Genomic DNA, 26046 nt, shown 5'->3' with positions numbered 1-26046 from the left:
AGGTTAGTAGTGACCCCCTCCTGATGTTTACCAGCTTATTTATGCCTATTAAATGTCAATGTGTGTGGCTGCCCAGTTTGTTCACCGCTCCCAAACTGTCTCTGTCCCATAGTGGAGTTTCTGCTGTAAGTTTATCATTCCTCCCCAGGTGTCAGTTGACTGCTTTCCATGCATGCAGTACTGCTTAAGTATGAAACAAGAGATTTCCTTTCTTTGCCCTTCCATAGAGAAGTGATTGGCACTCCTCTTTACCCATGGCCCAGTTGTCCACCCTAAAGGCTGGATCGTCTCTCCCACCAAACACCCAGTCATTTACCACTTTAACTAGTCTTTACCATTGTTCAGGTTTTAAGGTTTTCTCAGGTCAACCTCATCGCATCGTCAGTTGTCTTCTCCACTCGGGGAACCCCCATTGCGGCTCTTGCGGGGTTGGCCCACTGATTTTGGCTGTGGGATCGGAGCTCTATGCGCCCTTTCAAACGAGAAAAACTTTGATAGGTGCTTGGGACGAAAATGTGTCATGATCAAGTCCTCAACAAACAAATCTACACTCTGAGCCTCTACTTCCTCTGACACACCTACTATTCAAATATTGTTGCGCCTGGATCTTCCCTCTTGGCCCTTGACTCTAGCAGCTTGCATCTCTTGCTGTTTCGAACTTGTTCCTCCAAAGATTAGGCGATGTCTGGAGATCGTGAATGTGCGTCTCCACCGTTCTCCCCTTACCTGGCATCTTTTGGAAGTCCACCCATAGGAGCCCCACTTCTATGGTGACCAAGTCTATTTTTAGTTCAAGGGAGGTCTTGAGGCCTTGTATTGCTGCCTTGATTGCCCCATGGTAGGCTCCCGGGGGAGTTGCTTAGTTAACAGCCTTGCCCACCTCCTCTAAGTTTTGCTTGGGGTCTGCGTATATTTGGTCATCATGTTAATTTGCGAATATTCCTGTCCCTTGGGCTTCACCAGCCACTAAAGTGCTTATTCTGCTTATATTGTGCCCCCTTTGTCAGGTGAAAGGTTGTGATGGTATGTACTTTTGCTAATGATCTACCTCTGGCTCTCAGTGCCCCCCTCTAGGTATCTGGAATGTGGGGGTGGTGGGGGGGTATTCATATGCTGCCAGCCCCTGGAGGCCACCTTCTTGCGCCCCCAGGAGTCTGTCTGGCCATGCCCCTGGCCAGGGTCTGGGTCGTTATCACTGATTGCACAGATGGAGAGCTGGGTGAATGGATGGTCGAGTCCCCGGGGGTCACTTCACTTTCAAGTTTACTGTTTGATTACTTAAAATCATTACAAAGTGTTAAAACCGTATGACTCACTTATACATATATGAATTTAAAAAGGGGCTGAAAGGAAACTTTGATTAATACAACAGCAGTGCAATAATCTAGCAGTAAAATTGAATGAAATTTAAAAATTGTCCGAATGTACGTTTATCTTTTACAGATCAGCTCGTTAAATAACATGGCAGTCACAGGTGTCCCGGAGGTCCAGTCTCGACCACTAGGGGGAACTGATCCGAGCAAGCTTCTCCCTGTTTCCTTCATACTTGCAATGTGTTTCTCTTCATTGCAGGACCCATTGCCCTGTACTCAGGTCACCTTTGTGAATGACGTTTGTCCTCCGGCATTCTTCAGATGTCATACCAGATTCATTCACTAACCTCCAGCATCGTCGAGGCTGGTAGGCCTTTGGCACCCTGTCCAGTGTGTGTGGCCTCAGTTGTGTTCTTCTTCGCCGCTATGATCCAGGCCCGCATGGGCAGGCCCCACTTGTTCTCTGCTGTCTCTGCTGTGTGCCCTCCTGCAACCAGGGTGTTGCATGTCTTGTGGCCTTTGATTTGGTCTCATTAGGGTGCCCGCTTACCCGCTTTCCAGATTGTTACTGGTCGGACCCAGGTCCCTCCAGACAGACTGTGGGCCTCAGCTCCTCCTTTGGGCCTATCTGGTGTGCTCCCAGGCTACTTGTCGCAGCCACATCCAATGTGTCCCTTCTCCGGCTGTCTGCCTATTGCACTGATGTTCTCCAGGCTGCAGTAGGCCGGGCCCTGCTCCCCTCCTGGACCGAGCCGGCGCTGCCCTGGGGAGTTGATCAATGCCTCCTCCAAGGCCTCTCTGTGCCGGCTGTTTGTTACTGGGAGGCTCCCATCGGCCCATGCGCCGCTATCACCCGGGCCGTGCTCCAGGCAACCACAGGCCGGTTCGATCTCCCCAGGATGGCGGAAGTCCTTAGCACCCGCCCTGGGCCGGCCCAGTCCCAAGCAGGCAATCAAAGCCTCTCCTTGGTCCTCCCCCTGCCAGATGTTCATTACTGGGAGGCTCTTGTCGCTCTGAGCGCCACTGTTATGTGGGCCGCTACAAGTTAGATGACCCTTCCTCCACTCATCGTCTCCAGCCCTGGGTCCGCAGAGCAGCAGGGAAGTCCGATTTTTAATCAGATCTGGACTGCCATGCGCTCCTCCTGCCCCAGGTATGGACTGTGACTATTGTGGTCTGAGATTTCTTTTTCGGATGGTGGGTCCCAGGCTGCTAGCTCATGGGAGGTCTTCTAAGATGCAACCATCTTGCTTCGAGTCAGGCCAAGCCCCATCTCCAGTTTTAAAGATTTAAGTAAAAATAACGCATTGAAATACCCAGGACCAACTGTGGTTATCTGGTCACTCCGTACCAGGACATAGTCATAAGTTCAGGCTGACCATGATGGAGTGCAGGCCAGATATGGGGAGAAAGTAAGGTCCGCTGACCACAATACCTTAAATCCTGGTTGTAGAGCATTCCAAGATCCTGCATCAAGCGTACAGAGGTGGTTCTGAAGAAGCTGCAGGGCTGCGATGCTTGGTCCTGTGTCATCATTGAGGATGCAGTCGATCTGGGCTTGCGATGTAAAGTTCTGTATCAAGGAAGCATCCCCCAGCGGCAGTTTTGAGGAACTACGGTCTGTGATGCTATGTCCCTTGTCGAAGATGCACCACACAATCATGGTTCTAAATAAATTGTGGGGCTGCGATGCAAGGTTCTGCGTCATTATTGAGGATAACGTTAACAGGAGCTTGTGATGTGAAGTCCTGAGTCTAGGATACGTTGTGTAGTGGTGGTTCGAAGGAGGTGGGAGCTGCGATGCAATGTCCTGCATCGAAGATGCATCATGCAGTATTAGTTCTAACCAAAGAAAAATAGCTGGGCTAGCAGAGGATCTTCAGGCTCCCTTTCAATGGTCCGGGACTAGGGTGGCACCACTGGGAGGCAAGACACACAGAAGACGGAGTCCAGGTCCTGGGTTCGACGTGGATGGAGCCTTTTCTGTCCCTGAGGCTCTGATCAGGAGGTGGCCAAACTAGTCCTTGGAATCTCTCTGGTGACCCTGGGTTCAAGATGCAGGTCCAGTCCATTTCACTGAAGCAGCAGCGAGGCAGAGCAGTAGAGTAGCAGTCCTTCTTGCAGAGCAGCACAGCAGTCCATCTGAGTCATCCACACATCCAGAGGTGTACTGAAGAACTGGGTTTCAGGGTTCAATATTTACATTTGGTTCCAGTTTTGAAGTAGGAGAAGGTTCTGGGGTTTTCCACCACCTGAAATGTTTGGAATTTCCTGTCTTCCTGCCCTGGCCCCAGCTTGTCTAGGGGCATAAAAGACGAGTGTCAAAGCCTTTGTGAGTGTTCTCACACAGAGGCTTTGTGATGTGCAAGTGTAGTAGGTGACAGTTCCTCCCCCATCAAGTCAGAGATGACCCATCCTGTCAACACTTATTCCCTTTCGTCTCACTGTCGGAGAACAATAAGCAAATACCAACTGCCATCTACAACTAGCAATGTGACCCAGGATGCAGACTGCAGAGAGCATATATTTGAGACAACAAAATAACAACTTTCTAAAAGTGGCTTAAAATCCGACTTTACCATTATATACATACACAATTCTTTAGAAAAAGGGCAGTGTGCCCTCCCGCAGCCGGGGTGTTGCATGTCTTGCGGCCTTCGATTTGGTCTCATTAGGGTGACTGCTTTCTTGTTTTCCAGATTGTTACTGGTTGGACCCAGGTACCTCCGGACAGACTGCGGGCCTCAGTTCCTCCTTTGGGCCTATCTGGTGTGCTCCCAGGCTGCTGGTCACAGCCTCATCCAATGTGTCCCTACTCTGGCTGTCGGCCCATGCACTGATGTTCTAAAGGCTGCTGTGGACCGGCCCCTGCTCCCCTCCTGGACCGAGCCGGCGCTGCCCCGGGGAGCTGATCAATGCCTCTTTCGAGGCCCCTCTGTGCCGGCTGTTCTTTACTGGGAGGCGCCCATTGACCCATGTGCTGCTATCACTCAGGCCATGCTCCAGACCACCACGGGCGGTTCGATCTCCCCAGGCTGGAGGCAGCCCTTAGCACCCGCCCGGGCTGGCACAGTCCCAAGCAGCTAATCGATGCCTCTCCTGGGTCCTCCCCCTGCCGGATGTTCATTACTGGGAGGCTCTTGTCGCTCTGTGTACCACTGTTATGTGGGCCGCTACAAGTCAGCGGACCTGTCCTCCACTCATCGTCTCCAGCTCTGAGTCCGCAGCCCAGCAGGGAGGACTGATTTTTCATCAGATCTGGACTGCCATGCGCTCCCCCAATATTTATATTTGGTTCCAGTTTTGAAGTAGGAGAAGGTTCTGGTGTTTTCCACCACCAGAGATGTTTGGAATTTCCTGTCTTCCTGCCCTGGCCCCAGCTTGTCTAGGGGCATAAAAGATGAGGGTCAAACCCTTTGTTGGTGTGCTCACACAGAGGCTTTGTGATGTGAAACTGTAGTAGGTGACAGCTCCCCCCTCATCAAATCGGAGATGGCCCATCCTGTCAACACCTATTCCCTGTTGCTCCATCTCCGGGTTTTCACACTGAGACTCAGGGCGCGAAAACGAGAGGACGCGAGGATGACGCCGGCTGCACCAGACCTCGGTCCCGTGGCAACTTTTGCAACCGCATTCCGTCTGTTGCCCCCCTCATCTGCGCAGAGAACTCCGGGGGTGTCAGGCGCGGGAGAGCAGGTAGCAGAGGCAGCGAGGCGGTTCGGCTCTATGACCCGCGATTTACAGTCCGCAGCCTGCAACGCGCATACTACACTCTACGACGGTGTTTGAGGTGGCGGCAGGCAGGCGGCGGAAAACGGCGGAAGCGGTGTGGTGCGGGCCGTCTCTGGAGCACCACGATCCCTCTACTCAGCACAGTACCGCTGCAAATATACATAGTGGATGTGAGCAGAGAGCAGCAGCCTGCAGCAGCCTGCATCTGTAGCAGGCCAGGAGTTCAGAGAAGGGCGAGTGGGTGGCTGGCAGGAAGAGGCTGTGGCCGTCCGCCACCATTACCGGCCGTGCATAGGAAGGGACGCCCTCCCTGGCCCCCTGGCCCTCACGGCCCCGGCCCCCCCTTCCAATCGGGGCTTCAGCTCTTGGAGACTGCCAGCCCCTCTGCACTCCTTGCGCCTCTGTGTTATGGCAGGGGTAGGAGCCTCAATTGAGCCACAAGCCAAGGCGCGGCAGAGCGACATCTGAGGGCAGTGAGATCGAGCAGAGCTGAACAACTCCCCTGCTGCTGAAACCCCTAACTTGGCAAACCAAATCCTAATTTACCGAGGATATTCTGAAAACAACTAGTGGTTGTGCGCTCACGGATACCTGGGGACACCTGAGGATAGCAGAGGATAACAAAAGAGGCGCTGGTGAATGAAGAGAACGGAGAACGGGGAAAGTTGATCGGAGAACGGCACTCAGGACATAGCAGGCTTCACGACGTAAGGTGAGGCCACTTGAAGAACTGACTAACTGGCTGTCATTTTTGTGTGTGTCCCTACAAGCCTATAGCCCCCTCCGGTCTTGGGGACGACTTTCTGCTTCTCTTTACTTCCTTCTGTCGCTGTTACCTAGTTTACTAGACTCTACCACATCCCGGGAATGCCTCCCCCTCTCTTGACCTGTCAGGAGGTGCGCCCAGAGAGGCTCACTGAGAGCGGGAGTTAGACATCAATTTTGAAAGAAAAAAAAACGTGACATTAGGAACATTTTGCGGCCACATCAGACAGCAGACAGCCTAGGCAGCCACATTAACCCAAACTGGCCCTCAGCGTCCCGCTTGCAATAATGCAGTCTGGAAAGACAAGGCAACAGGAATCAGCAAACCCCGCCAAAAGAGCAAAGAGAGCAAATAAGAAGTCAATAGACAAAGATAGTCCCGATATGCAAGTGAGGGCGAAAGATGATGCCCACAACCTAATCTCTCTGCTTCTTACTAGACCTGAACTCTCGTCAAGCGGGATGGCATGTATCACAAGCAGCCCAAGCAGCTCAAGCGGCGGCCTCAACATGCCTAAGCCAACATACCAACCGAAAATTTATACAAAATTTTCATTTCTAAAAGATGCTGGGCGGGTACTGTGCTTAAACAGCAGTAAAGTAACTAACCTCCCGGAGCCGCTCCAACCTCTCAATGCACACCAAACGGAACATCAACATCAATTGGCGCATAAGCACCAGCAGCAGCAGCAGCATTGGCAGCAGTCTCAGCAACAGGGGTCAGACAGTAGAAGCCTATCAGCAAGATGCAAAAACTATGTTAGTGGTGGCGCAAGCCCTAAAGAGGGAAAAGATGCATCAACCATAATTAAGGAGGCAAGGACCCAGGGATTCAACGAAGAAAATCAACTAGGGTACGACGACATGAATCAATTGGAGAAACCCCAGCCTACAGATAAAGTAAAAGGCAATGAGCATAGGCTCAATACGTCTGGCCTGGCGGTGAGTGGCAGAGCAACAACGACAGAGGGAGGAATCGAAGGCGGGGAGGGAAAAAAGGGGGAATTAACCAATAACAGCACCCCCTATGAGCACATCAAGGATGGATCATTGATCCAAAGGTTACCACAGCAACTGGGAGGAGAGGTGGAGGCTTCTGAAACAAAGAAGCATAGTCTAGCTTCTCATGGCTCCATACAGCGACTAGACATGCCGCCGCAGGCCAAAATAGAAGCCAAATTTATCCCCAAAGATCACCCTCTCAATTTGGGTTTTCATGATTCTATACGGCAACCAGTCACGCCACTGCAGGTCAAAAAAGAAGACAATCCCAACCCCAATTACATACCTCCCATTATGGGTACTCTTGGACAGGATACATCAGAGATACCTGAGATACTCAAGCATCCGGTGGCACGCACAGCTAATCTGAGTACAGTAAAACAGATAGCACAAACTCCAAAAAAATGATAAAAAACACAGAGGACGAAAAATTTCCAACAGCACAAGATGAGCACGTTCAACTAAGATGGGCAAAAACAAACACCCAACACAGCCTCAGCCTTGTCACAGCCCAACTTGACTGTAATACAAAACAATCGCTAATGCCTAAGGAAACCGAACCAGAGACATCTTACACCTGAAGAATGGGAGGAACTAGTCGCGTCCTATTCCAACGTCACCGGAGGTGAGTCAGATAGAAGAAATAACAGCTCTCCAAAACCAAACAATGAAAAGGATAAATCACAGGACAAAGACGATATCTGGTCCACTTTACTGCACACAATGCAAATGTCTGTGAACGCATTGCAGTATCAATCAGACAAGATGGACCTCCAGCTGTCAGTCCTCAACTCACTCTCCATTTTTGTTTCCAGCATAGATGACAAGCTGGCCGACCTCAACAATTTGATCAAGAGGGCACAGTCAGACACAAAACTTGCCCAAACTAGCTGCACCTGCATAACAATTGTGGACAAGCTAGCAACATTACCATCAGCATTGGATAATCTCCTTGTCGACATAAGGAAAGCAGTGCCAGCCAACCAACGCTAGGCGTGGTCCACTCCAGTATTAGTGGACAACAAACGACTAAGCTAAGTAAAGTCAAAAGATCCAAAGCACAGGCTAAGCAAACTGCAAGCGCGGCACAGACAACAGAGAACAAACAGTCTTGCGACGACGAGGGCTCACCCCCATCAGGGCCAAACATCAGTGTATTAACTGAAGGAGCAACAGTAGCCCTGAAGAGAAATTTCACTAAACCTAGTAATCTCCTGGAAAATCAGGTTCCGCTTGAAGGGGCACAATTATCCTCCAAACAGCGGAGAAAACAAAGGAGAAAGGGGCGAAACCAAAAAACCTTGCAGGCATCGCCATACAACAAGGAAGGAATCCACAGAACCAGGGATGATCCAAGGGATGACCAACTAGTCTACTCATGTAGGGAGAAAGAAGATAGGGCCCCGGGTCGAGGAGAGAAAAGGAGCCTGACCCAGGAAAAAGGACCAGAAATCATTGTGCGAACAACCGCCAAAGAATTGACTATGGATAGAATGGAGCAGAAACCGGGGAACAACAGCGGGAGCCCTTTTGGGGAACCACCGATAATAACAAATGTCTGGGAAATTAATAAGGCAAAATCATGCCCTGCCACCCCATTAATCAATGGGTCGAGGGAGCCAGTAGGAGAAAGAATAATCTCACGAAGCAGCATGGACGGGGAGACAACTAAAACATTTGCGCCAAATATGGAGAAAGCTGCAGTAAGTAACAGCCAGCCACTTGGCTCGATTATACCATCGCCATCATTATTAATAGAGAACGCAACAGTGACAGAGGACACCCTAGACCAACAATCAGGGTACTCAGACGTTACAACAGCAATCATGTTTCACCCAGAGTATATATCAAAGGGACGGGCTGATACACTAAACAGGGGTAACATCTTGCGTTTACTGAGGTCTATTAACACGCTAAAAAATATCAAAACCACCGACCTGGAGTCAGTTGAGTTTAAAAACTCACCCGATTGCCCAGGCTTAGAGCTAACGAAAACAGTATGGGCCACACTAGACCTGGCCGAGAGAGTCCTAAAAGAACAGAAAAGGTTCAACGAATGGGGCATTAAACTTCAGCCAATAGCAAAACAAAGGTATCCTGACCCACTACTGGTTGAGCCAAAGCGCCAAGAAGAAAAACGTGGCCATGAACAACTGAGCCCGCGATTATTCTCGGTACTGCGAGGGGCTCATAGTAACAGCATAGAGTATAGGGGTAACGGAGAATATAATGCACCTAGGGCACACGTGGAGATAAGTAGATCCATGCTGGAGTGGAGCAGGGTAACCAGGACAATAAAAATCAAAACTGGAAGACCGTGACCTTTTAAGTATAACATACCACCAAAAAAGACCTTTTTGAAAATCTGATCCTGGAACATCAATGGGATGGGAGATAAGACCACGGACCCTGAACTGCTAACTTATCTGCAGAAATTTGATATAATTTCGCTCCAGGAAACATGGAGCGTACTACCAACGGCACTGCACGGCTTTAACATGCTCCACCTACCTGCAATCAGAAGCACCAAATTTGGCCACAACAAGGGAGGATTAGTCACATATACCTCCATTAGCAGCATATACGCAACAAAACTCTTACCATACAATTTAGCTCCACCAAACGAAATGCAAGTATGCCGAATCACCCTGCAGGGGAAGATAAGCAAGGAATACATAATACTGGTAAACCTCTATCTACACCCACGCGATAAAAATAAAGGGAGTCAACAACAAAAGGAGGAGTTGATGAAAATAATAACAGATGAGAAAACAAACAGTTGGATAATCACAGGAGATTTCAACTTAAACATGCTGAGGAGACAAACTGATGACATCAACAGAGAGGAGGACCCATTTGCATGGGAGGAGACGCCCCAAGACATTAATACAGACGGAAGACTCACAAATACCTCAAAAAGTCTACTGTCATTCTTAGAGCAACTGGGCGCACGTGCATTAAACGGCAGATACCCCGGAGATCGCCCGCAAACAGCTACATTTAATAATGCAGCAACGAGGTCAACAATTGACTACACCTTCTGCAGCGACCACTTACCCCAGGAAATCACGGTAGACGAGCCATCATTACACAAACTGCCCCCAGCAAATATAATCTGCTCAGAATATACTAACAACGAGAGAAGAGTAAAATGTAGCACCAACGACCCTGAAGGACTACTAGCTCGAGCAAACAACTATGGGAAGAAGGGAAAGCAGTTACCCCCGACATAATCGGAGGCTGGCAGGCATGTACAAACACCCTACGTAAAAGTTACGGAGATACAAAGATCCGCTCTGGAAACGGGAGAACAACGTCCCAGCAAAATCCACAGTCTGGCTCCAATCCACGGAACAGAGCCAAGTTAAAAAAGCTAAAAACTCGGATAAATCTCACACTGCGGAGGCTGAAGAAAGATCCCTCGGCCTTACAAGAGTTGAGGTTGCTAAAAGCCACTCGCAAAAAACTGATATGGCAAAACAAAAAGGAAACTGAAGAATCCCTGTGGGCCAGACTGCTGTATTATGTCAAGAACAATAATAGTGCACAATTTTGGAAGAAGATAAATGCCCTATCAAATCCGCTAGGTAAGCGCATCCGCTCCAAAGTTACAGAAGAAGCATGGATAACCCACCTCGAACCCCATTTTAACAAAGATCAGACCCCCCAAATCGGTGTAAATATCCATGAGCTTAATATGGAACTTCGACCGCTCTATGAAAATCTCAATGCATGTCTTGGACAGAACTCCACAATCACAAACATCCAAGTTCACAAAAGAATCTTGAAAGGCAGACGAGAAGGAGCTCCTGGCCCCAATGGGATTCCGCCCATATTATTCAAACAAGACCCTGCATATTGGGCTACAGTTTTAAAACCAATATTTGAAAGAATCCTGCCGACGTCAACATTACCATCATCATGGAGAGGCTCAATGATCTCCCCTATATACAAAAAAGGCAACAGGAACGATCCCAAGAGCTATCGGATGGTAGCTCTTTTGGATAACGAGGCCAAATATTATGCTGGGGTACTTCTTCAAGAATTAACAATATGGGCCACGGAAATCAAAGCAATACCCTACAATCAAACCGGCTTCTGCAGGGACATGGGCACTGCCACTAACATCTCTGCCCTCTCACTAATGATAGACGCAGCACTTACAATTAAACAGCCTCTGTACATCTGCTTTATCGACTACAGTTCAGCATTTGACTATATAAACCAAAATATTCTGTGGCAAAAATTAAAAACATTAGGTATTCCATCATTGCTCCTAAGACAACTAATCCTTCTGCACAGTAACACCTGGATACAAGTCAAGCTGGGGGCAGGTAAACATCTATCGAAAAAGATGAACACAACCTCAGGACTAAAACAAGGGTGTGTATTAGCCCCCACACTATTCAATCTATTTATGGCTGAGCTTTCAGTTCAACTCAATGGAAGCAACGCGCATGCACCAAAGTTAGGTGGTCACTAGCTATCTAATCTCCTATATGCAGACGATTTAGTACTTATCAGTCGGACACCCATAGGATTACAACGTCTGCTGGACATTACATCTCAATACACTATATACTAACAAACTTAGCATCAACCAATACAAAACAAAAGTCATGTGTATAAATTACCGGAAAACAAAAACAAAACACAACTGGCACTTGGCAAAATGCAAGCTTGAAGTCGTACAAGACTACAAATATCTGGGGGTTATGATCGATAGTAAAGGCAATTACAAAGTACAATTTGAGGCAATAAAAAAGAGGGGGCTTATGACAGCAGTAGCACTAAGAAACCTGAAAAACATAACCGCGGGCCCTAGCTTCCTCCCTCTGACCAAGGTGATACAGGCCAAAGTCATACCATCTATAACCTATGGAAGCGAAGCCATGAGAGGGAGGGATGCGGAAACATTAAATGGTACCATCGCCAGAGCGTTAAGAATTATATACGGGCTGCCTGGATATACATCTCCAGCGCAAATGAGGCTGGAATTAGGTATACAAAAACAGGAGCTGGGCAGGAAAGGAGCCTTTGTTAAAACCTGGTTTAAGATCAAAAAAGGGCAACCAGAAACTTTAAATTTCTATTTGTGGTGAGAAGTAGAAACGAAAGTAACTTGCCCAGCCAGACTGTTCTTGGACACTGCACTGGACCAGTTGGGCTTACGGCAACTCTGGGCAACGCCTGGGACCATGGCAAGCTTCAAGAAAATCGTAAATAACACTGTTAAAAAAGAGTCCATCTTACAGGACAAAGCGGCCTTGACTGAACGTTCGCATGGCTGGCTCACTATACAATCTTATAGTAAAGCGACTCCTCAAGCTTACCTCCTCTCTAACTTCTCCAGAACCATCAAAGAGAAGTTTCAGAAATTTCGGTTAGGTCTGCTGCCGACAGCCTACCACATGCCCCCTTGGCTGCGCCCTCCAAAGCCAGTAGTGTGCTGTCTTTGTGGGGAAGGAGAGGAGGACATAGACCACATTATAACCATTTGCAGCGAGCTGATGCAGGAGCGCCGGCAACTACTCAGACCAATTTTCAACAAAAACCAAATACGGTCGTGCAGACAAGCGTTGTTTGCAAGCTTCTCTGGCCAAGATACTCAACTAAGCTGCTGTCTGGTAAAGTTTTTAATTGCAGCTGACCTACATTTAAAAAAAAAAAAAGTGCACACAACCGTAACAGTGTTTTAAGCATATAATGTCAAGTTTTTTTCTCCACACCCAAGCCTCAAAGGAAACTACTGAAAGGCTAACTATACGACATACTTTGCACAAACCAACGGAAGCCGAGGCAGCACTAAGCACTTTAAATCGGCGCATCTCGGTCTGTCAACATTCTGAAGCCAAGACTTTAATAAGGGGGGTTCTTTTATCTCACGGACTGCCACTAATATTCGCCGGCCGAAGTGAAGAAAGAAGATTATGGATTACCGAGGCCGGGGGTGTGGATTTTCTTCCCAATCTTAACGCATGTTTTTGTTTAACTATGGCTATCAGCTTTTTTTATAAAGAAAATTGAGGTTTTATTGTTTATAATAGTGGGTCAATCATTGTAATGGTTTTAATTAACTGCACAATAAACTTATTACTTACTTACTATTCCCTTTTGTCTCACTGTATGAGAACAATGAACAAATACCACCTGTCATCTACAACTAGCAATGTGACCCAGGATGCAGACTGCAGGCACCAAATGTTTGAGGCAAGAAAATAACAACTTTCTAAAAGTGGCAGTTTTAGAATTGTGTTTAAACTCTGACTTTATCATTATATATATGCAATTCCTTAGATACCAAACACGATATCCTTACCTGCTTTCAATTGAAAGTTATCACTATTAAATATAATAAGGTAACCCAATATTATTCTATTGAAGCCGTATGCCATGCAGTCGGGATTTTCAGCACCAGGACATGTAAAACTTAAAAGAGTACATGTCCAACTTTTTGAGTACACTGCACCTTTCCCTATGGGCTTTTTAGGCCCTACCCCAGGGTTGACTTACATCTACTAAAAAAGAAGGTTTGGGCCTAGAAAAAGGTCTATATTGCCAGGCCTGAAAAGCTGTGCAAATGGTACCCACAGGCTGTAATGGCAGGCTTGAGGCATTTTAAAAGGCTACTTAGGTGGGTGGCACAATAAGTGCTGCAGGCCTAATAGTGCAAAAACCATAGGTGATGGACAAAATGCAGACCAATGTCATACATTCACCCCAGTACAGAGATCTGTGCCTAAATCCATCGTTTTTTTGCACCCCACACCACCCCAGTTCAGTCGTGGCCATATGCAAATCAGACTGACCCTGTGCCTCATGGGAACAGTCCAGCCCGAACTGCCAAGCCATGCCTTCCCTGGACCGGAAACAAGTTTCCGAGGACCGGTTTCTGGCATTCCAGCCGTCTTCAGCCCGGCTTGCTTGAATCCAGTGGTGTGGAGTGCATGGGACTCACGTCTGAGCATACCCATCCCACTCGGGGTGACGAGTTCAAAAAAACGATGGATTTAGGCCCAGATCTTTGTACTGGGGTGAATGTAAGACATTGTTCTGCATTCTGTCCATCAACTGTGTTTTTTGCAATTTTCACCCCGAGTGGGCTGGGTATGCTCAGACGTGAGTCCCAGGCTCTCCACATCACTGGAGTCAAGCTATCCAGGCTGAAGAAGGCTGATAGCCAGAAACCGGTCCTTGGATGCTTGATTCCGGTCTAGGAAAGACATGGCTTGGTAGTTCGGGCTGGACTGTTCCCATGAGGCACAGGGTCAAGGCTGATTTGCATATAGCCAGTGTCTGACCTAGGGTGGTGTGGAGTGCAAAAAAACGATGGATTTCGGCCCAGATCTTTGTACTGGGGTGAATGTAAGACATTGTTCTGCATTCTGTCCATCAACTGTGTTTTTTACAATTTTCACCCCGAGTGGGCTGGGTATGCTCAGACGTGAGTCCCAGGCTCTCCACATCACTGGAGTCAAGCTATCCAGGCTGAAGAAGGCTGATAGCCAGAAACCGGTCCTTGGATGCTTGATTCCGGTCTAGAAAAGACATGGCTTGGTTGTTCGGGCTGGACTGTTCCCATGAGGCACAGGGTCAAGGCTGATTTGCATATAGCCAGTGTCTGACCTAGGGTGGTGTGGAGTGGAAAAAAACGATGGATTTAGGCCCAGATCTTTGTACTGGGGTGAATGTAAGACATTGTTCTGCATTCTGTCCATCAACTGTGTTTTTTGCAATTTTCACCCCGAGTGGGCTGGGTATGCTCAGACGTGAGTCCCAGACTCTCCACATCACTGGAGTCAAGCTATCCAGGCTGAAGAAGGCTGATAGCCAGAAACCGGTCCTTGGATGCTTTATTCCGGTCTAGGAAAGACATGGCTTGGTAGTTTGGGCTGGACTGTTCCCATGAGGCACAGGGTCAAGGCTGATCTGCATATAGCCAGTGTCTGACCTAGGGTGGTGTGGAGTGCAACAAAACGATGGATTTAGGCCCAGATCTTTGTACTGGGGTGAATGTAAGACATTGTTCTGCATTCTGTCCATTACCTGTGTTTTCTGCAATTTTCACCCCGAGTGGGCTGGGTATGCTCAGACGTGAGTCCCAGGCTCTCCACATCACTGGAGTCAAGCTATCCAGGCTGAAGAAGGCTGATAGCCAGAAACCGGTCCTTGGATTCTTGATTCCGGTCTAGGAAAGACATGGCTTGGTAGTTCGGGCTGGACTGTTCCGATGAGGCACAGGGTCAAGGCTGATTTGCATATAGCCAGTGTCTGACCTAGGGTGGTGTGGAGGGCAAAAAAACGATGGATTTAGGCCCAGATCTTTGTACTGGGGTGAATGTAAGACATTGTTCTGCATTCTGTCCATCAACTGTGTTTTTTGCAGGCCTAATAGTAGCATTTAATTTCCTGTCTCTGCGTATGTGTAGTACCACTGTACTGGGAATTACAAGTACATTAAATATGCCAATTGGGTGTAAGCCAATGTTACCATGTTTTAGGGAGTGAGCATACACACTTTAGCACTGATTAGCAGTGGGAAATTGTAGTCATAAGCACAACAAAAACAAGATCTGCAAAATCATGGAGGACTAAGGCAAAACTTTTTATGGAGGACCACCCTAAGGCTGTCTTATGGAAGGGACAATACAGTAATGAAAGAACAGAGGAAGTAAAGTTGGAAAGAAGGAAACAAAATTACATATGGGTATAAAGAAAAAGAGAGTGTTAGAAAGACAGACATTCAGTAAAACAAGGATTTACTGAATGAAAGAAAGAAGGAATGAATGAAATGAAAATTGAAAGAAGTAAAGAAAGAACAATAGAAAGTAGGAACATGAGATTGTAAAAAAAAGGAAAGAGGAATAAAAGGAAAGAAAGCAGATGTGAAAAGGAGAGACTGGATGAAAGAAAGAAGTCAGTGTCAGTAAATGTGCTATTTTGGGCTAAATGCCTTTAAAATCATGATGTAAAATGTTTCATTTTGCATCATAGGAAGAGTCAGGATCACTAATTGTTCTTGGTCATAAAGCACTACATTGCTTAAAGTACAGAATATTGTACTTTTCTGACTACTCTCTTGGCTAAATTTAGAGGGAAATTGTAAAGTATTTATGGAGCACTCAAATAGTAACAAAACAAAAGAAATCAAGGTAACAATAAATAACCGAAACAATTTCTGAAAAATAGAGTTAATTTTAACAAATAAAATGACAAAAACCAAATTAGCAGAACAGGAATAATGATTTTTTAAAGTCTTTAGGAAAAATAGCACCAAAAAGCACAAAGCACCAATTGTGGTTATCTGGTCGCTCTCAACTGGGTCACAGTCAGGCTGACCACGATGGACCGCGGGTCAGATACAGGAGCCAAGTGCATCTTCCTGAAGATTTTACCTTTTCTGTGCGCAAGTATATGTGGGGAGCAGCAGTGCAGCTTCGTGTTTGTGGTCAGCGAGAGGAGACCACTGTCAGCGCAAAGAGCAGGATGGATGTTGCCGACAGTTGTTGTTTGGCATGAAGGTTGGTTGTCATTGGAGTTTTTTCATTGGTGGTGGACTCAGATGGCTGCTGTTTTAGCTGGTTCTCAGAGTGGACGTGAAAAGTAGGTCGTTGCTGAAGATTCATATTGCCGGGTGTCATGGATAGTCGTCAAGTAACATGTGGAGTCCATTGGCGATCATGAAGAGCCTAGAAACCTTTGGTTCTTCACCCTCGGGACTTGTGCTTTTGAGGCAGGAAGAATATACGCTGATGCCAGCCAAGGTTCTAGGACCTGGGGTGCATCTCTTGGGGTATCAGGATTCACTCCAACAAAGGTCAGCAACAGAGCTCATGCAGGTTCATGTGGTATTGATCAGCTGAGCAGTTGCAGAGGGGTCTCTGGAAGCTTGTTGTTTCCCTGTATCTCAAACATGAGGTCCGCCAACTGACCCTTGGATTCAACTCTTGGGAGCTTGGGTTCAAGATAATCAAGTCCAGTCTTTCTTCTTCAGACAGCAGACACTCTTTCTTCTGAAGTTTCCACAGCTCCAGGAGTGTTCTAATGAGAGGTTCTAGAGGTGCCACTTTTATCCCCAGTGCCAGCATCTGGGTGGCAGTGCCCCGTTTGTCTAACGTTCCCCCTTCATGTGTTTGCTGTTTCCTCTTTACTACACTAGACAGTTTGGAGCCAGACAGGGATAGGTGTGAGGTATTTGTCAGTGGAAGAGCAGGCAGCCCTTAGAAGTCAGATAGGGAGTGGACAAGCTCTGGTCCTATCCTTTGAAGCTTAGGAAGGCTGAGTACTATCAACCCGGTCATTCTGCTCAGGAGAGGAAGACCCTACCCCACAACCAACTCCCTTTTCTTCACATGTCAGAAAGGAATACACAAAACCCCTTCGGAGAGCCAGTCACAGTCAAGTGACCAAGGAAACTGGCAGAAAGACACATTTAGTTTTGCATAAAAATCCCAAATTTCTAAAAGTGCCATTTTCAGGGTAATACTTTGAAATCCAACTTTATTATTAAAGAGCATTTGAAATTACAAATCATTAGAGTGGAAGAAGCATTTCTGTAACCATTCCCCCACTAAGTAAGTGTAAATAAAAGGTAACCTACTTTTTGTCTATGCCTTTCAAAAGTGAAAAATAACCTTAGGAGTGTTTCATTGTCAGGACATGAAATAAACTTAAGTACATATGTCCTACTTTCTAAATCCATACACCCTGCCCTATTAGCCTTCAGGGCTTACCTTATGCGTGACTTGTAAGTATTACCAAGTCGGGATTAGGTCTGGCAAAAGGTTTACTTTGCCAGGTTGAAATGGCAATTTAAAACTGTACTACAGGCTGAAGTGGCATTCCTGAAACATGTTGGTTTGCAGTGCTATTTTACTGAGTGGCAAAATGAGTGATGCCGCCTATTAGTAGCATTTCATTTACAGGCCCTGGATACTTTCAGCACCATTTAATAGGCACTTATAAGTATATTAAAAATGGCAGTTGTGTGTTTGCCCTTTTTCCCATGGTTATGGAAGCAAACACAAGCGCTTGCCTGTGGCTTGCAGGGGTAAAGTGCACAGAGTTCTAATGCCAACAAAACTGAGTTGACCAAAAATAGGGGAGTGAAGTCAAGCGTTCTGAGGAAATGCCATGCCAAGGATGTCAGGTCTCATATGTGAACTTCCTAGCAGAAAGCAAGAAGAACTACCCACCGTCTTTGAACTTCATATCGCTAAAGCAGAAACGCCTAGAAAGACCACCAGCATTGGCATTTCCAGGGAGATGTTCCGCTGTAAAGTCCATGACCTCGATGGACCACCTCAACAATTTGAAATTTTCACCTCTCATTTGGCATTAGACCTTGGAGGGGTCTTTGTTCTGTCTGTACCCAGAAATGAGTTTCACACAAGTAAGATCTCAAGTTGTTCAATGCCCAGACCACTACAGAGACTTCCCTTGCCATCACCCTCCATGTCTGTTCCCTGGATAGTAGCCTCCTGCTGATGCAGGCTACAGGTTGGTTTAAGTACTCATCGTGCAGCATGAGAGAATAGCCCCAATGCCATGCTCTGATACATCAGTCCGCATGATTAATGTTTGGGAGAAGTCATGTTTCTTGAGCACTGGTCTGATGCACATGGCCTCTTTCCATGTGTCAAATGCTTTCTGAAACATCTCAATCCAGATCACTTTATTAGGCTGCTTTTTGGAAGTAAAGCTCTGTCAAGTTGTCAACATATGGTGCTATATGCCTTGGCAAATCTCCTGTAGTAATTGGTGAGTACTATGAAGGCTCTCAACTCAGTCTGGGTCTTCGGGGATTCCCAAACCAAGATGATTTGTATCTTGGGCGGGTGAGGCTGCACTTTTCCTGCACTGAATTGGTGGCTCAAGTACAAAACGGATCCCTGCCCTATCTGAAACTTACTGGCCTTGATATTCAGGCTTACTACCTTATGCAGGGCCTACAGCACTGCCCTGAGCTGGTGCAGATGGTCATCCCGGCTAGAGCTGAAGACAGCAATTTCATCTAGGTAGGCATCGCTATAGTCCTACAAACTAGTCAGGCTCCAGTTGACCAATCTCTGGAAGACCACCGGTGCATTCTTTAACCCAAAGGGCATCAGCCAAAATTGGTAGTGGCCCCTTGAAGTGGAGAACCCAGAACTCATCTTGGCACCCTCGTTTAACTTGGGTTAACGCAATACGCCAATACCCTGATGTCAAGTCAAATGTGTTCAGGAACTTGGCAGCTCTCAACCAGTCAATGAATTAATTATCTCAGGGGATAGAGTGTGCATAAGGCTTGGTAACATAAGTCTCGGTAACTGAGTTGAGCCCTCTGTAATCAACACAAAATCAGAGTTCTGGTGTGGTGTCTGGTGGGGCGGACCCGACTACCAGAACCACTTGACTGCACCAAGGGCTGTTTAAGTCCTCTATCATCCCAACTCCAGCATCTTGGATACCTCCTTTATGCTGGTTCCCACTTTATCAGACAGCTTGTGGATCCCTAATCTTGACAGGCATGCTGGACCCTGTGTCAATATCATGGGTACACCAAGTGGTAATCCTGGGGGTAAGTGAGAATAAGGAGGAGATTGGCGATTCTCCAATTACCTTGCAGAGAGAATCTTAATTTCATTAAAGACAACTAAGGCTAGAATTATGCAGTAACATTTTATTGCTACCCCAACATACAGCACTTTAAAGAATATTAAAAACATCATAATTAAAACATTCCAACATAGAATGTCGCAACATCATAAAGCTCCATGACAACTGTCCTCTTCAAGTTGCACCACAAACCACGTATTACTTCAGTTCCATCCAAACCTTGATGCAGTTATCTGAAAAAAATGGATATCAAGTGATACTGATACTGACATGACAGAGATAGAAAACTGCAATATTAATCTTATAACTAAATTGTTACAAATTGTGAATGACATCATTCTATATATTTTAAACTCAATAGTATGATAAAATATTTGTAAACATCTAAGCATAGTAATGTTCAGAACTTAACAGTACAGAAAAATAGGGCATAGCGGGAGGGATAATGTTAGCCGCTGTTGTCTTTAATGAAAATAAGAGTCTCTACGCAACGTAATTGGAGAATAGCCATTTCATTACAGGACCGGAGGCTACCACTATGTACGTTTTAAGCTTTTCAGCACTACATTGCTAACATGTGCTACAGGTCTAAGGTAAAAATTAGCAAAAGTGCTAGCGTAAGAATATCGGCGAGTGTACCTACTGCCCAAAAGACCTTACTGACCATTGCCGCTCTTGACAAGTGTGCTCCAAATCAAGTTTAGTATATTCATGCTTAGGACATCACTGTCATTACCCATCTAGAAATTGTAGCTGATGTTACTGCTCTGAATGATTTAACATAAGAAATTAGTAATTTTTCTTCACCGTTTGCTCCGAATTCTAACATGGTTTGTTCATAAACTTTCAAACCACTTTACCACACAACTTTTGACAGCCCTCAAAAGCTGGGTAAAATCTGTTTTCTGACATTGTTTATTGTTCTTTTCAATATCTCAAACCCCATCTGGAGTGTTGTACCTGTTGCAAGTTTCTAGGGCTTATACATCTAACACCCTTTTAAATGAAATTAATCATGGTATGGTTGCCAGTTTGAATAATTTGTGTCTTATAGTGAGAAAACGATTATCTGGCCAAGATCCAAATACCAAGTTTACATTCTGTGGTAAATAAATTATTACCCCATACGTAATTTCTATACATTAGCAAGAAGCATATATCTAATGAGAGGCAGAGTCCGTGGCGTCCGTTTCAGAAGGGCTCTATTACATTCGCTGCAGCCAATGGAGAATCGGGTTCCATCACCACTAAGGTTCAGGAAGGATCGAAATCTAACGTTTATTCACAGAGTACATCATTTATAGTACAAATGTACATTAACTTGCATGGAGAAGGTGGAGTAAGCGAAAGAGAGAGAGAGATAAGAACACATAGGCGTGTAAAAGGGCGTACATGTAGGCGTTCCCTTGGTGAGTCACAAGTGTTGTCATAGGTGGGTGGATACCTAGAGGGGGTCTGAATGGCTTGGACGGGGTCATGGAAGGGGTCTGAATGTCCAGCTGGAACCTTTACCCTACTTGAGTGCGTAACCTAGTCATGACGTGTAACAGACGTGCAGCTGGGGGAGACAAGAGGGGGTTGACTTTTGTGCTAGTAGAGGAGTTCTTAGATGTCAGAACGACCTGTACCTTGAGTACTATCTAGTATCTATAGTAGCTTTAGTTTCGGAGAACATATTATCTAACTTAAAGGTCGCTCGGGCAAAGGCTATTCATCACTGAATGCTAGTTCGGGCCTATATTTCTCCATGCATAGCATGGGGGCTGGGGCTTTCTTATGGATGCGAGCTCTGTAAATTACTTGAATGGAGACAGGAAGGCTAGGCCCTATCTTCTGCAGGCTGAATATGTTTATCCTTTTCATTAGGCAGGAATGCGTTTCTGTGGAGCAGAGCAGATAACTGTAGGCAAAATACAGTCTTGGCAGGCCAGACCGGGCACCTCTCGGCTGAGTAGGAAGTAAGGGAGAGGTCAGGAATGAATAACTAAACTGCATCTTTCAGAGCATTCAGGAGGCTGAATTCGTATCCGAGCTCGACTAGGCCACAAAAACGGGTGCATCTTATAAAGACGTTGGCAACATAGGTTTAGAAGCAGAATTATCGTTTCTAACATGGAGGGCCTAGTAACTGACATGTTAACGTTGGACGCAAATGCATATGCGTCTTCATTTCGGCCATAGAGGGAAAATGCATGCATGTCATACATGTACATTGAACGTTGGGGTACACGATAGGGGACATACTTGGCCATATAAAATTCAATTTTCCTCATTCCCTCCTTGTCCCCTACGTTCCCTTCAAGTCACATCTATTTGCATAAGACCTTGTATATGGTCATACTGCATCATTAGCTCATCTTTTCTCTTCTGGATTCGTGGATGGGGAATACAGGCAGTGGCGCACAAGCCGCAAATCGCTGGGCCACATTGTAGACAGAGGCAGCAACTGAACAGAATAAGTAGCGCTATTCCTATGAATGATAGTACTTTCCATCCCCATGCTGCTATTACATTCCAGAGCCAACCGGACCAAGTCCATGTGCCTGGGCTCTGATGTATCTCGTGAGCTATCTTATGTAGTCTGGTTATTGCTGCATACACGGAGGGCGCGTTATTTGGAATAAACAGGCAACAACTGGATCCGATGACTCTACAAGCTCCGCCCCTATCTGCCAGAATGACGTCAAGAACAAGGCGGTTCTGAAGAACGACAAGTCTCATAGCAGACTGCTCCTCTGTTAAGTTTGCTAAAGCAGATGCAGTCTCATTTATTACTGCTTCAAGGGTTCTTGTCAACCTACGTATTAATTTACTGTTTTGAATGGGACCTATGAAGAAAAAGAATCCTTTATTGAAATCTGTATATTGCTCCAAAGTTGTTTCAGTCTGATCGACAATTAGGGAATCTGTCTCCCTCTTAGTTCTAACGTGTACTAGTCGGGAATCTCGATGATAATGGGATGGGGCTAGAAAAACTGGTGGCAAAAGGAACGCTATATAACATGTTCCACCCCAGTTCAAAGGCAGACGAATATCTGCTGTCTGACCACAAATGAAATAGGAATGGCGGGAGGCTTTGAAAGTAGACTTTCCTTTATCATTAAACTCGACTACTGTTGTGCAATCACTGTGTCCTAAATGTACTGATCCTTGTTTTCTAATACATAATTCACCTTTTACGGGTAGAACTGATATGAAGGGAGAACCTGTATTATTCTTAGACTGGACATTTAAAATCATAAAGTTAAAGCATTTCCTTGTTCATATACCTCATTTTCTATATCTGTTCCTTTCCTTTGAGGAAGACCCTCTGTGTCTGGGTAACATGCCTCATTCATTACTTTGTTCAAATCACCCCATACCCAATTGTTCGGGGGATCTACAACCTTTTTGTCTAGTGAGGACATTAGAGCAAACCATGCTCCACATGAACCATTATGCGTAAACGGGAAAGGAAAGAGAGGCAAAACTCCTTTAGTTTTCTGGTACGGTGGGAATCGGCCACATACCCAACAATTCGTTACATTGCTGGCCTGATGTGAATGGTGCAACATTCGAATGAAAGTATTATTCGCGGACTCAAGCAGCTGTGGTCTGATTGCAAGGGGCCTCACCTGGACACCGGCAGGGCTGCGAGGGTAGAGCGGGTGGACTCCACGTTCCAGGAGTCCCCGCGCGCCCGTTGTCAGCTGGGCTCCTCTCCCTGCCGGCCCCGCCCCCAACACAGCACTTTAAAGACGCTTTCAGCCCTCACAGCGGTGGTATTCTCACCAGGACTCTACGCCACGCCAGACTCTTCAGCATCTCCCGATCCAGCCTGCTGAGCCGCTGCTGCTCGCCGGATGCCCGCTGCGCGGGTCCCGCTTCGCGGACTCAAGCAGCTGTGGTCTGATTGCAAGGGGCCTCACCTGGACACCGGCAGGGCTGCGAGGGTAGAGCGGGTGGACTCCACGTTCCAGGAGTCCCCGCGCGCCCGTTGTCAGCTGGGCTCCTCTCCCTGCCGGCCCCGCCCCCTAGGTCACCTTCGTATTTCTTCTTTAAGTGGAGCAGTCTTTCCCGCTGAGCGGGAGCGCGCGGGAGGGCGCCGGGAGAAGCCCGGGACAAGGGCGGGACCGTCTGTGGCCGTCCGGGGCCGCCGGAGGCCGGGCTGGGCCAGGTCATTTTCATTTTCATGTTACTTGCAGTAAGCAGTGACTAAGCTCTTTGATAATTGGGATTGCTAGCACTGTTTTCTAGCCACTACCTCAAACCCCCCTATCCTGGTTTGCCCTTTGTCAACATGAGTCATTCTGCTCCACCAGGTGTGAGTGTCTCTGTTTTGGGTCCCCTTGATAAATTCTTTAAAAAATCCGCAAAGGAGGTTGATATGGACCTACTTCTTGCCGAAAGGAGAGCCGAGCGTAGACGCTCAATTGAGCAGTTAAAGAATATCCCACTGCCAGTCCTTAATATCCCTAAGGATCTCCCCGCCCAAGGTTTGAGCATTACTGATGCTGATTTGACCGATCTTAATCTTACCCCTAGTATATTCAGGTTCCCTGCTATCTCCCCGCCCTGTAGTAGTGCTACCTGCGGTGGTCAGTTGGTCTGTCCCCCTATCAATCACTCAAGTATAATTGAAACAAACATTCCTGAGTCACACAGCAGGGAAGTAGATCCATCCCCTATGCTGTCTAACCTGTCTCTGGTTTGTATTGTCCCAGGAGAGACCACTCCAGAGGCGAGTGTCCTAAAGCCAGGAACCACGTCCAAAGCAGCTTTTAGGGTAGTTCACTCCCCACCAAGGAAGAAAAGGCGAAAGGGGGGGGGTAAAAAGGAAAGGGCGTAGCTGCCAGACCCCACCACCATCGAAACCCAACACAAATAGTGTGTTGGGTCCACCTCTTACAGTTGAGCCTCCCCCCACAGATGCTGGTGAGCATGCAGCCCCTGAGCTAGTAACATCTGAGTTAGGTATCTTAGGGGTAGGTGAAGTGACTCTTGACATCTTGGAGAAGCTTATCAAATCTTACATGCTCCCCCTGCTAGAACGTGTAAGGGTTATGGGCGAAAAGTTGGATCGCCTTGTGGCGTCCATTGAATCATCTCATACCACAGGCCTAGGAAAGAACAAAGGCCCCTCCTCTAACCCTGCAAGTTCATCCCTTGCTGCTGGCATATTATCCAAAGCCTCTAGTCATCCTACCGCCACTACCACTAAAACGCTCACTTCCAACACCACCAAATCAGTTACCATTTCAAACAATGCACCGTTAGTGGCTGCGAAATCCTCAGTAACACAACCCTCGGTGACAGTTAATCCTAGTGTGGTAACTAGCAAATCACTGGCTAAGGGAGCAGCATCATCGACAAAGAAAGGGATGGGTAAATCCGCTGATGTAAATTGTAAAAAGAAGAAATTCATACCGGCAAAAAGAAACGTAGACTTGCCGCCCGACTCTTTAAATTTTGTTATTGTTATGACAGGTGTGCCACCAGTTCAGGAAGGGGACAGGGAAAATGACGATAGTTTAAAAAACAAAGTCATCTTCTGGCTAAAAACAAACAGACCCCTTCCTCCGAACCTCAATGGGGATATTGTCACGGTTAGGAGATGTCAGTGGGTTGGGGTGCGCCCCAAGGATATCGAGGGGGACATTGTGATTATCAATTTTAGAGACCATAGGGTTGTATCCCACCTCACTGATTGGTATGTGGGGAACAACGAGGGTGGGATTTCCACAAGGAATCTAAGTTATTTCTACCCCGAAACTTTGATTAACCCAAACAAGCGTCTTCCTGGTAGAACTAACAAATCTAAAAATCCCCCCAAATGGTCCAACTTCACATCAAGCTTCCATGTTCCCCATTTTAACCCTGAGGCGCTTTATCGCTCGTACATCCAATCCACTTACAACTGTCCTGTACAAACGCCGGGCTGGGCTAAGCCATTCATCCAGCCCTCTGGTCCTCCTATATCCCTGGGAATGCCTTTTTCAAATAATCCCCCGTATCCCTTGATTCCCTCAACACCAGTTTTTTCACAGTCACTGCAGCCTCCCAGCTTATTTCCAGCACATTCTTATTCCAGTAGGCCCTCCCATCCTAAAGATCTGTGGAACATCCCACTGAGAAACTTATATGACCCTCTCTCTGGGCTGTCGTCTATTGATTGACAAACAAGTGAGAAAAGCAACATCGCCCAGTTTAATTCTTGTGTGGGAGCGGCCCCTTGTATCCTCCCACGTAATGCTGCAAGTTTCAAAGCTCCACTCGAGTGTTGGGAGGATGGAAACACAGTTTACCTAAGCGAGCGGGTCATATCTCCACCGTCTCATGACTCACTGCCTTCTAATGCTGCTTCTCCCACAGGCTCATTTTTAGTACAGTCAACTCGGGTTGGGTTATGTAGCAAGTCAAGGGAAGGGACGCTTGTTGAGGTACCCCCATCTGAAGCAAGTTCCCCTCATCCCGGTGAATCCCCTCCCGTAGATGTAAGTGTCCCGGGTGTTCAAGCTTGTCTTAAAGGTACCACTCTGGGATGTTGGAATGTGGCGGGTATAGATTCCTGCATATGTATACCTGACTGGGCTGACTTCATCAGTCAAGGTGACGTCTGGTCCTTTCAGGAGACATGGTCAATCCTTCCGGTTTT

This window comes from Lissotriton vulgaris, chromosome 7 (assembly GCF_964263255.1).
Source record: "Lissotriton vulgaris chromosome 7, aLisVul1.2, whole genome shotgun sequence".
NCBI lineage: Eukaryota > Metazoa > Chordata > Amphibia > Caudata > Salamandridae > Lissotriton > Lissotriton vulgaris.
This window is presented reverse-complemented; position numbering follows the sequence as displayed.